Below are 13477 nucleotides of genomic sequence, written 5' to 3'. Positions count from 1 at the left end.
TAGTCATTTAACTAGAAAACTTAGAACTGATTGACTTAAGAAAAAAGTGATTTTTGAAAAAAAAAATTATTTAAACTCTTTTTATAAAAGTGGTTTAAAACACATTGCATGCAGAAGGCAACCATTACTATATATGGCTAGATGTAACTCTACTTGACTTTCGCTTTTGCATGACCCTTTTGATTATGCATATACCTATTAGACCATTTTTAGTGTTGCTTAACTAAAACTTTCGTAAACCACATTAATTACATTACTCATTATATTTTGTGAATGGTTTGTAATATTCCTAGTTAGATCATTCATATAAATACAACTGTAATCAAAATTATTGTTATTGAATAGTAAAACTTTTCATTTTTACATTATTGTCATGAAAATCAATAAAGTCAAGAAATTGAATTAGAGATACAAAATATGAAAAAAATCTATTAAAAAATTTGATACACGATAAATTTAGAATGTACAGTTCATAAAAAAAAAAAAAACTTAACAGATTAGCTAAACCCATGAATTCAAAACCAACACCTTAAACACAGGCATCAGAAATCCAGATTTTCAAATCATGCACCTCAAACACAGGCATCTATAATTTTCAGGCATCGGAACCCCATCAAATAAGCCATTAAGCATTCAATTCTCAGGCATTTGATTCTAGACTTGCGAGCCAAACGCCCTCAAGATGTCGAGATTAAACCCTAAAATTATTGGGAGATCAAGCCAATGCATAAAGGATTTTTTATTAAAAAGCAAGAAAGGAAAAAAGTCCCAAGATCAATTTGATATGCAAAATTAAATAAGGAATTTTATAGAATTAAAGCATAATCACCCAAATTCACAAGAATTACCATAGCCCATGAAGCAATTTAGAGAAGCAAAAGAGAATTTGATTGAAAAATTGACTCATTCTTGCAACAAAAATGAAGAGATTTTATTGAGTAATTGAGAGATTACACCAATTTAGAGAGTAATTTTGCTTACAAATCAAAAAGTGATTGAATTGTGTCATTAAAGAAGTGAAAATGGAGGGGTCTAAAGGGGGGTTTAGGGCGGTTATCAGCCAAAAGGTGCGAGGAAAAACACGCAACTTATTCGCGTAAAAAATGTTCAGAGCACTGCAAAACTAGGATAAAGTGCCACAACACTTGTCCAAATTTTGCATGAGCGTAGAGACGCTCAAAGCTTAGTTGCTCTTGACCTTCAAGCGCCACTCGATGACGCTCCAAGGTGTCATGATCATGCTTCTCCAATGCATTGTTTTCCTATAGTTGCATGCCCAAACATCCTCACATCACCTTATGTATGCTTTTGTACTTAGTTTAGCCTGTTTTCTTTGATTTCCATTTCGCTTACTTGTAGGTGACATATCACACTTTTCATATGCAAATTTGTCATATTTGAAAATGTTAAAAATGTACTATAGGGGGAACCCAATAGTGAATTCCCCAACCAAGCCTTATTGTACTTTTTGCAAATGAAGATTTCTTGCAATTATTGTCAGACTTTAATGCTTTCTTTAATGATGTTTTCGACGTTTCTCTCTCTCACGTTTTATAAAGTTGTTTTCTCTAAAAACGTAAAGGGACGATGCTATATCATATTGCGAGTTTGCCTGTGACTTTTGGATTTAGTACGACTAATTTGTTCACCAAGATAGAACAAATCCTGCCTAATCACTCGTCCTGCATTCAAAAGGTTGCGATCGTGACAAACAAACAAGTTTCTTCGTAAAAATTACTAAATTGTCCTCAACCTTGTTTTGGTCCATTCTTGCTCGTTTTAGTTCCATTTTAGGCGATTTTCATTGTGTGGGGCTCTTTGTAGTGTCTAGATTATTATTCTCTATAAAATAGATGAATATAAGGAATATATGTAATGATGGTGGAGGAGTTAGAGACTAAAAATCACTATAATTATAGCTCTAACAATGTGACAATTTGCTAGACACAATATTAAGTTTCGAAGGGAAAATGAACAATACAACAAACTCTGGGTTAGACTAATAAGATTTGAAGATAAGAAATTAATTACATATCTGATATAGGTCGGTAGCAAATTTGTAGAACCACATGTAACGTACACATTAACTAATAGTGAACGAATTGCGTTGGGGAAGTCAAATGAATTATGCAACTTACAAGATTTATATATAGTTGATTTGTAGACTATTTTGCAATTTTTTCTATCTTTTATGTAAAAAAGAACACTATCTACATCGACATTGTTTTATGAATTTCATCCTTTATATGAAATCATTTAATTTAATTTAATAATAATGTTTTGAAACTTAGGTAGTTAAGATAAAAAAAAATACAAAATAAAATAAATTATCTCCCAACGAGAGCATAAGGAGTTCTTCTATCTTCTGACAGGTAGTTCATCGTCGAGAGTGTGATTTCAAAAATTGAATATCCAGAACTAACTCCTAATGGTCGTGAATAACGTCGGGAGATGTCGAACTGCCAAAACTATTGATATATACCTCTACTCTTGAGGATGTTTCTCCTTTGTCGGGAGTTTCAAGAACTACCGACGATGTGTTTTAGTCATTAGGAGATGGTCTCTTGATAGATATTCCCCGACCAATCTCATGAAGATGGTTTCTGTCGTCAAGAGTTGAACTCCCAATTTATTTGAGCCATTTTCTAGTGAATATATGTTGGAAGGATTGCGTTTCCGTGTAATGAAACAAATCAACTCATAACTAAAAGAGAAAAATAACTTAGATTAGAAAAAGAGTGAATTCCATTTCATCCAACTATTCAACACTCAGGGTGCGTTTGGGGGAAGGGTTAGTGTTATGATAAAACTAGTGTTAGATAAACTTAGTTTCAACACTAGTTTTATCATAACCCTTGTTTGGGGGAAGAGTTTAGAAATGTAGTTTTATGATAAGAGGTGTTTGAGGGAAGGGTTATGATAGTGTTATGAATAAGATGTGTTTGGGGAAGGTTATGAGGATTTTATGATAAGATGTGTTTGGGGGAAGAGTTAGGTGGGTAAGTTTATGTGGAATTTATGATAAAATTTATTTGGGAAAAGTGTTATATGGGTTGGGTTAATAATTTTTTTTTTATGTAGTATAATATTTTTTAAATGAGATTGTAAATATGACAAAAAAAAATTCTTATTGCATACTTTTTTACGAAAGCGTCGAACTCGTCTTATGCAAATAATTTATTCTATGTGTAGTGTTATTAAATTAGTAAAGACAGTTGTCCAATTTGGAATTAATTTCTGAACATATTGTGAAAAATTTATTAAAATTTATTTTTTAGAAATACAAATTAATTATTTCCTATTTGTAAATAGTGATAGCGATGTCTCACTATTTTGAACATATATAATTACGTGGTATAACGTCTGGCTGAAATTGTTACTATTTTCCTTAATTTTAAATAAACATTATGAACGGATGTAGAAAGGAAAAAAAAATACATATGCATAAACAACTCAAGTACATAAGGAAAAAAATAGTTGTCTACAATACCAAAAGCATAAACAGTCAATATCATAGAGAAAGTGAAGTAAGCAAATAAGAAGCAACCCAGGTCAGTACAAACATAAACTATCTCGTCATGTCTTGTAGGAGGACTCTACAAAAACCCTCCCTCTAATCCTCAGGCATGAGTATGAAACCCCGCAGATCGTCCATAAGAGACAGAAGATGCCTTTGCAACAACGCCCTATTCAAACTTGTTAGTTCCGACATCTCACGCAATATGCGGAAGAATTTCGTGCGCACATGGTTGTCATTGGCAAGGGCACGTGCAAGCCACTCAACAATCATCCTGAGTTGCTCGTTTGTTTGGTCGAGCGCTAGATGTATGCCTTCAACATCTAACTCTCGCTGACTTCCGCTCTTCCTTTTGGATCCACTCGATTCGGTCCTACACTTTGAAGCGCGAGAAAGTCGTTATGCGCGTCGCGACATGTCAATCCCCTGATTGTACACGGGCAGGAACTCCTCGTTTCCATCTGGCATGTCAAACCCCTCATACCCGCCAGGCTCGTTAGACGCCACGTCGCCGAATGTCTCAGTGAACCGACCCTTCACCCTATCGCAACCGAGCACATATGCAAGTTCGTTGTAATACAAAAACGGTTTGTTTATGAGTTCCTTCGCTGCAGGATGCGACTGCGGGAAAAGAAAGGACCAATTATGAGTACTGATAGAAAAATTGTGAAGCAAATGTACATTGCAAACGTCGTGTGACATTTATATTATTTTACTTACCCTAACCCAATTATCAAATAATTCTTTCTTCGCAATTATGCATTTCTCTTCATCGTTCCATCCAAAGCCACTGCACGCTAGCCCCCGCATTTCGGCGGTAGCCTGAAATGTCCACTTCAGTGTCTTTATTCTACAGTCAATTACAGTCGTTGCGCGGACACGACATCCAAGTAGTTTCTCCGCCATCATGCGTACCAATTGGGCCAGGTAACCTGGCCGAAACGTACCATTATCAGATTTCCATCCCTCCACTCCATTAAACATTCCACAAGAATGCCCTCCTCCTCCTCCGTCCAAACATGTCTCGGGGCACGGGTTGAGGTTGATATACTGAGAATGACAAATTACAAGAAATACATAGAGTACATTAGTAATATCAGAATTTCACATTTAATAGTCACAAACAAATGACATGCGTACATTTCATATGCAACAGTACATTTTACAGGTCAATAAAATGCACATACAACCGATGACTTCTAATATAAAATTTTCTTATCTAAACGTTATGCAACTACCAATCTGTGAACATCGATTCAGCTAGTTCGTTGCGCCACTGAGACCACTCTTTTGTCATCTCAATGTATTGGATGTCTTCTGAAGTGGTGGTCGTCGCGTACGCGGAGTCCCCCTCGTCCACGTCATCAACGTCATCGTAATATGTCATTTCTCTATTTATCAAATTGTGGAGCAAGCAACATGCTACTATGGTGCGACACTGGACTTGCAGGGGATAAACTATATACATATACGAAAAACAAAAAGTGTAACAAAATTAGTTTGTATAAATTATGAAACTCATCATTGGCTTTGAAATTGGATTTAAAAGAGTCCAATACCTCCCTACCAAGCTCGATCGACAATCATTGGCAGACAACGGTAGTGTGAAAGTTTCATCATATCAGTGAAGGAATGACGCTAAGGTAAGTGAAACACCCAACCGCAACAATGGAACCTCGAGCAGCAAGGATTTTGTTTTAGGGTCGCCTTCAACAAAACGTGTTTGGAGGCAAAACCCTACATTCCAAAAGGTTATCGTGTTTGGAGCCAACATTGTGGAAGGGTCGGTTTTAACAATCACGACACAACCTTTCAGGAGTGAGAGAGATGGATGAAAGAGATGTAGATGAGATTCGGCTATACGAAATCCTCCCCAATTGATGAAACGCAACGGAAAATTGATTTGCATGAAGACGGATTGAGGAAGAACAAAGAACGAAATAAGGAGAAAAAAAACATGTTTGATGAGGGAGAACACAAGCTTGTTAGACGAACTTCATAGAAATTGATTTGATGAGGGAGAAAAGACAACGAAAGAACACAAATCGATTTTGCATGAAGACGGATTGAGAGAGAACACACAACGAAACAACGATAAATTGATTTCTTGCAGGAGAACACACAACGAAAGAGGGAGAATTGAGGGGATCTGATGAGGGAGAACATAGAACGAAGGGGAAATCGATTTCGCGTCAACACAGATTGAGGGAGAAGACGTAACATGGGTTGAAGACGAAAAGGCGAAAACGTTTCGACGGATTGAGGGAAGAATGAAACCGTGTTAAGGAAACTGGTTTCCTTAAAATCTTGGGCCAAAATAGGGGTTAGGGTTGGGCTAACCTAAGCCCACAGTACTAACCCTAATCCCAAACACCCCCTTGTTACCTTTTTACCTACCAAACACATTTTCAAACGTTCATAATTTCAATGGAAAAGAAAACAGAAAAATTATAACATAACAAAGAAAGTGATTCTATAATTTAGAGCATCATTAGAGTTCTTATAATCGTTCCATTAAACTATTACCCGCGACATTAAGGTATTGCCCTTAGTTATAAACTGATTAAGACTTAATGCTTTATAAGAAAAACTAATTTAAATACATCTGATAAATTAAGTTGAGATAGTTGTATTCATGCCAAAATATAAAATGAAAAATAAGCACATGACCTAACACTTTAAAATTTATAAAAATAGTAAATCAACAAGTCCAACCCAATTAAAATTATCGGATTACCAAAATGATTTCATAGTTAAAAATGCGGAACTACATTGAATTACTGTCTGATTGTCGTTGGATTGTCATATGATTATCACTAATTATCAATGATATCAATTTCTATTTGATTGTTGTCTAATTATTATTTGATAGTTATTTGATGTTCATTCTTTTGTAATTGCTATCTTGTATTGATTGTTAATTATATTGATTTACTATCTCATTGTTATTTAATTTAACATTGATTGTTATTTAATTGCAAATGATACTGATTGCTATGTAATGACCTTACATTTTTTTTTACAATTACTAAGTAATTTATGATGATCAACTCCTTACCTTCCATCTTTTGTTAACTATTAAGTAGTTTCTAACTACCATCATATTGTCGTATGATTACCTTCCAATTTTTGTCAATTGTTAAAGTTTTTTTTTATTACATTATTATTATCATCATCTGATTACCTTACCTTTTTTTTTTGTCAATTACTAAGTAGTTTCTAATTACCATCCACTTTTGTAATTTACATAACATTGTCGATCATCTCATTGACACTATGAAAAATGACTATTGGAAGTTTAACTACAACGGCAAAAAACTGAGATAATCATTTGATTACTTTCTAATTATTATCTAATTACCTTCTATTCTTTTTCTTTTTTCAATTTTAATTAGTCTTTTGAGATAGTTATTGGATTACATTCTAACTGTTATTGATTACTTTTTTATCATAGTAATTACTTAATTGCATCTTGATTGTCATTTGATTAACTTTCATTTTTTTGTTGCTTTTTTATGTTATCTGATTACTATGTATATTTATATGTTATACGATAATTGTTTGATTGCTATTTGATATTGATAATTTTTTCTAATTTTCAATAATACTAATTGTATTATTGTTGTCTTATTTGTAGTTACTAAACGTTCAATACTATCTGCAAAAAATGGCAAATTATTTTGTTAACATCAAACCCACAACTCATGTGTTTGTGATTTTGCAAAAATAGCAAAAATTTTAAGCTCAACCCAATTAAAATACTCGTATGATCTATCTTTTTCTCGTAATTAAAATTGTGTGTTTGCATTTAATTGGCATTTGATTATTGATAACACTGATCGATATTTGATTGTTGTCTGATTATTGTATGATTGTAATATAATGCAGATTAATTATCAAATTTGTTATTTGATCGTTGTTCAGTTGCTAATTGATATTAATTATTGTTATCTAATATAATTGTGAAGGACATCGATGGTTAGAGAAGAGAACTACTGTGTCAATTTGCTTCTTATAATTTTCTTAAAAGAAATCCTAATTAAGAAAGTGATTAGGTTAAGAAACATGAAATTTTATGAAAAAGAGAACGAATTGAAGGTCGATTGGGATGGAGAGTATGAAGAGCAGAGAGAGGATTGGGTGTGTTCACACATTATTGTTATATAAACAAAACATAGCATCACTTCTTTCTTTCTTTCTTTCTCTTTTTTTTTTTTTTTTTTTTTTTGCAATAAAAAAATAAATAAAGGGAAATTTATTTTAAATTAAGAGAAAACTTACATAATTTTAGTAAAAAAGGGAAAAAGGTAATAGAGCCTACTGAATTTTCTTGAAGTATACGCTTCCCACGACCAAGAATATCAGAAATCTTAAGAATTTAATGAGAAAATTCTGACAAAAATTTTCAACCAAAATTCATGAATAAATCAGAAATCTTAAAACACAGTTTAAAAATCAAATCATCAACTAACTATATTGTCCTAATCTTTAAAAGATGGCAAAAAAGAAGAAAAAAAGATTTTTAAACAACAAAATCTTGTTATAGTAAAGAAGTTTTCAAACTGAGGAGAATGATTACCACTCGAAAATGGAAGGCAAAAATGAGATGAAAAAAATAGGAAAATCAGAACTTGATTATTATTATTATTATTATTATTATTATGCAATATTAAAAATCTTAAAAACACAAATACAAAATATTTAAATTATTTAGGTACTTATTACAATTTTACAATTAATTAAGTTTGTATTAATTTCCAATTCCATCATTAATGATCAAGATTGGTGTTAAGCAGCGGTTGGTAATTTAGTTGACAAACAACAGAATGTCCGGATGGCCCACAGTGACATGTAAGAGTGGCTGTGTTCAAATTAAACTGTTGAGTATGGCCCACTAAAAATATGCCACGTGTGTGAAATTCCAAAATGAACGCATTTGACGTGGCTTGAGGAGATGTGGAAAATGGACGATGTTGTGTTTATTACAAAATGTCCACATTCAGTGAGAACGTAACTTACAAATGTAGGTTCAATGAATGTGGTCATTTCTTCTACTTAACTCATGCATGCATGCATGCATGCACGTGCTCTTAATTACCACTACATCGATCATCATTTTCTTTGAAATATTAAGAGAAAGCCTATTTCCAACCATATAATTATACTTTTTTAATTTGTATTCAACTTTTTTTTATAGAGCTTTTTAAAAAATATAACAAAACTGCAAAATATTTATACTTTATAAAACAATTTCGAAGATTGAAAAAGCTCTCGAAACTCACAACCAAAAATACCAAAAATGTCTCCATCAACAACGTCGTCACAACACGCACAATATGTTTGGAAAATGATTGTTTAGATTTAGCTATTGTTTGGTACACGATCGTTTAAATTTGGATAGCCAAATCTAATTATTGTTTTTTTTTTCAAAATTCTTTGTACACTAGCTTTTAATTTGATTACATAAATTAAATGATTAGATTTGGTACATGATCGTTTAGATTTGATAGTTTAGATTTTGATAGTCAAATCTAAATAATTTTTTTTAAGAATTATTTGGTATACGATCTTTTATATTTAGTACACAATCTTTCAACAATAACAGCAGTGGAGTTGCTTACTATTACTTTGCTTCTGGAAAGAAATGAATCGGCAATAATTATGCGTTAGAATGTAATATGTTTGATATGTTGTTTCTTGCAAAGCAATTTCCCTTTGCAAGTGTGTCTGAGTTCCTCTCTTTCTTTTTTTTTCTTTTATGGAAATAATCCATACCCCGAAATTCATTGTTTTCGGGGTTTTATTCTTTTACTAATTAATTCCTATATTAACATTCTATGAGATGGTGCTAAGAGTATAATTAACTTATTTTGGAAATGTCTTTCTAAATACAACTTAGATGGGTGTGGGAGAGATTTGAATCTTAAACCTCTTATCTTCAAAAATAAATATATATATGATTTGAACTAGACTCATATTGACAACTAGACTCATGTTCACAGTTAAAGCACAGTTAATTGGATATGAGGATTTTGTTATTTGTCTCATGGTCCATTGTGTAAAAGTTTTGCGCCTAACAAGTTTAAGAGCAATATCAATGTTTTCCACTATAACTTTCTTTCCAAAATTATCCAAAGTGAAATTATTTTAAATAACATAAAATATTTATAAATATAGTAAAATATTACAATTTATTTGTGATAGATGGAGATAAGACTATTATTTGTGTCCAACAATCTATCTTGATTTATCGCAATATATAATATACTACTATGGTTTCTAAGATATTTTGTTATATTTTGTAAATGTTTTAGTTCGTTTTGTTATGCTAGTTTTTTGCACGTACGTTGCACATGGATGTATGTATTTTTTAAAATATAAAAATAATAATATAAGTTATAATAGTATTTGATTAATAATTATATTTTCATATTTTTTTATAAAAATATTACCTAATTTAGAGTTACATTTCATCATTTTTTACTTTTATTTAGAATTAATATTTTATTGATAATTATAATTAATGCCAGAGATGTTTCAAAACTAATTTCTATTAAATAGTGAATCCAAAATTTTTTTTTGTCTCTTTATTTCAAGTTTTGTTATGAATTAAAATGTGATAATATTTAATTTACTTTTACAAAAAATTAATATTATATCTCTAAAGAATAATTTTGAATTAATATTATTGAAGATTAGTGAAAGAATTAGAAGTTATAAAAAAAAAGAACAAGAAAAAGAGAGTTAAGTAATATAATAATATTAATTTTTAAATTTAAAAACACATTCTCCAAATAAAAAAATAGAAATTTTAGAATGTTGATCTAGAAAACATAAGTTAATTTTACTTTCTCATTTTAGCTAGAAAAATAAAAGGAAAAATAAAATAGAAAAAAATATGGAAGAAAGTTTTTTATTTACTCAAAGATAACAAAAAAGGAAAAAAAAATAGAAAAGAAGATAATATATTTACAAAGAAATGAAAAAAAATATTTATATAGATTTCCAACATCGAAGAAATAAAAATTGTCTTCTTACATTTTCCTTTCATCCTAATTGAAGTTGCGATTTTCTAGATTCACTATTTATCTTATCTTCTCATATTTCTTGTCTTATTGCACTTCTCTTTCCATTTTTGTTGCTATAAGGAAACAAGGGGTACCATATATTTATATTGAATAAATTGGTGAAAGTGTGGGTTAGAGAATTCTAAAAGGCTTCTTTGAATTTATTATCATGCCTATACAAATTCTTCTACTACCATGAAGTTAATTAGGGTCATAAATATTTTTCAATTAAATATTGAAATGGTTAAATAAATGGAGAGAAATGGTTAAGATTCACCCACTATTCATCCTTAAATTGAATGACAAAAGTATCATCAAATGAACATTAAAAATACTTATAATCAAAAGGGTAAAATAGACTAAAATTTTTTTTACATATTTGAAAATGTTTATAAGGGTATTTTTGTCTATTTATTTATTTATTTATTTCTCTCTCAACATTATCTTGAAACACTTAGTATGAAATGAACAACCTAATTAACAAGATTTAATAAAATCATTTGAAGAAATTTTTTTATTTCATGTACCATATATATGCATGGCAAAAAAGAGTAATGAAAAACCAAGTTTAAAGCTAAATTTATTAAATGAATATCATAATTAATAAGTTTAACAAAATCAATTTAAGAAAAAAGTGTATTTCATGTATAATATATAGAAAAGAAAAAAAATGTAGCTAAAACCTCATGTTATAGTATCCCAAAACACGTATTTATAATAAAACTGATTTAATAATCTTCATCCCAAACACAGCTTACAATAACACAGACTATCATAGTCTACACTCCAAACGCAAGTTATTATAATTTTCAAACTATAATCATTTCCAGTATATTATAAATCATTCTTCGCCTCCGTTTGCCTCATAAATATTATTTGATTGAAGGTCATACCAACCTTCACATGATTTTTCACACCTTTCTTTGAGAATAAATTTTGGGTTTCACATTCAAATATGTAATTACATCCTTCAAAAGAGTCCCAAGTTAGACTTGAATTTGTAAGATCTTGTATTTTATCCAAGGTTTGATATTCTGTGTGTCCTAAAACTTAATATTTGTCTAACAAATCTTTGAACTGTCAATTTTGTGGCTATTAACTCATCCACATATTTGATATTCTTTATAATTCATATCCAACACACAAAATTGAAAGTCTAGGCTTCATTCACGACATCATTTTTTAATTCTCTATTTTTTAAAATTTATACTTATTTCATCCAAATTTTCTTATTATAGCTTTACTTTTCTAGAAAAGAAAAATATTTGAATTCGTAGTTGACTTTTAAAAACAAAGACAGAGTTTCTAAAAGTGGCTTTTAGACATTTGATAATCATTTTGTTTTCTTGTTTATAATTTTTAAAAGATTAAACCTCTTTCTTCTTAATTTCTTACGGTGTTTTGCACTTTTATTAAGCCAAAATGCAAAAGCATAATTTTTTGAAAGCTGTCTTTTTATTTTTCAAATTTTGACTTTGTATTTTAAATCATTAGTAGAATGTAAAAAACAAAGAAAGAAACAAAAAATAAAATGGTTTCGAAATGTGGTTTTAGTTTGCAAATTTTGACTTTATTTTTAAAAAAAGGTTAGTAGAAAGTAAATATCATAACAAGAAAACTTAGAGACGAAAATAGTGTTTACAAGTTCAATTCTTTAAAAAGAAAACTACTAAATATAACACATAAAATATTTTTTTAAAAAACTCATTAACAAAATAACAAAAATCTCAAAATTTAAGAACTAGACTCGTAATTTAACTTAGATATTTTTATAATGACTTAATTCCAAAAGTGCTAAGAGAAGAAATCACTTAAAAATAACTATCCTTTAGAAGTCAATCCCAAGTTCATGTTAAGATCGAGTCCTAAAACATATGATAATACAACGGCTTAGTTCTTCTACCTCGTCAATGTTAATCTCATCTTGTCATTCAATCTCTAACTATTTTGCCATACCAAATACCAATAGCAACCAAATACAAGTACTGTAATAAAAACAGGAGAATATATATATATATATATATATACATGAGTGTCTTCCAGCGTTTGGCTGTCAAAATAACTCAACAACCCCTCTAGTCCTACAACGTTTGGGTGTCAAGGTAACTCATACGAAGTTAATTTATAAGCTCTATTTACCGGCATTTAATATCTTAATCCTCAACAAAACAGGAGTAGATATCAAGGGGTTACAAACAAATCCGAATACCAACATGGATGGAAAATACAACAGCTGAATCACTTCATAGCTTTGTTTTTTCAATCAACTACTCCCATTCTGATGCAAAATCTACAAATCAAGCTCACGATCCGTCATAGGCGAAGGTTGAGTTTAGATTTTACTAGACATGTACAGCACAAGTTGTTGTCTTTTCTTTCATAATTTATAATCAAATTGGTCAATGAGTCTTAGCGTGAGTTCACACTTTCCCTCTTATGTGAATCTCCTAATCTATTATTCTAGTTCTCTGTAGAAGTTCTAAATCCTTTGTTATTATATACAAAAGGTTGGGTTAGACTATATATAATTGCAAAAGAATGTTGGAAGTGAAGGACCAAGTAGAAGCAAAAAGAGTTACCAAATCTTAGTTTCTTCATTACGAGAGTTTCTAAAGTGGTCAACAAAGGAGGGCAAAGATCCCATTGGACCAAAGGATTTTCCCCCAACTATTTAACTGATGACCTTTGAAACTAATCGTCAAAGGGCATCTTAATCTTTCTTGAGTCAACACCATAGCATATTGAACAAGATAAATAGTCTCCTCCAACAATCAATTGCAAAGGGACAAAAGAAAAAACGTCCATCGAAGACTCTCACTGTTTTTACAAAGAACACACGAGTTAGGGGAGAGAGCATAACTTTGAAGAATTCTTTGGATTCTAAAACAGGTAT

Source organism: Cucumis melo, chromosome 12 (genome assembly GCF_025177605.1).
Source record: "Cucumis melo cultivar AY chromosome 12, USDA_Cmelo_AY_1.0, whole genome shotgun sequence".
Classification (NCBI taxonomy): domain Eukaryota; kingdom Viridiplantae; phylum Streptophyta; class Magnoliopsida; order Cucurbitales; family Cucurbitaceae; genus Cucumis; species Cucumis melo.
This window is presented reverse-complemented; position numbering follows the sequence as displayed.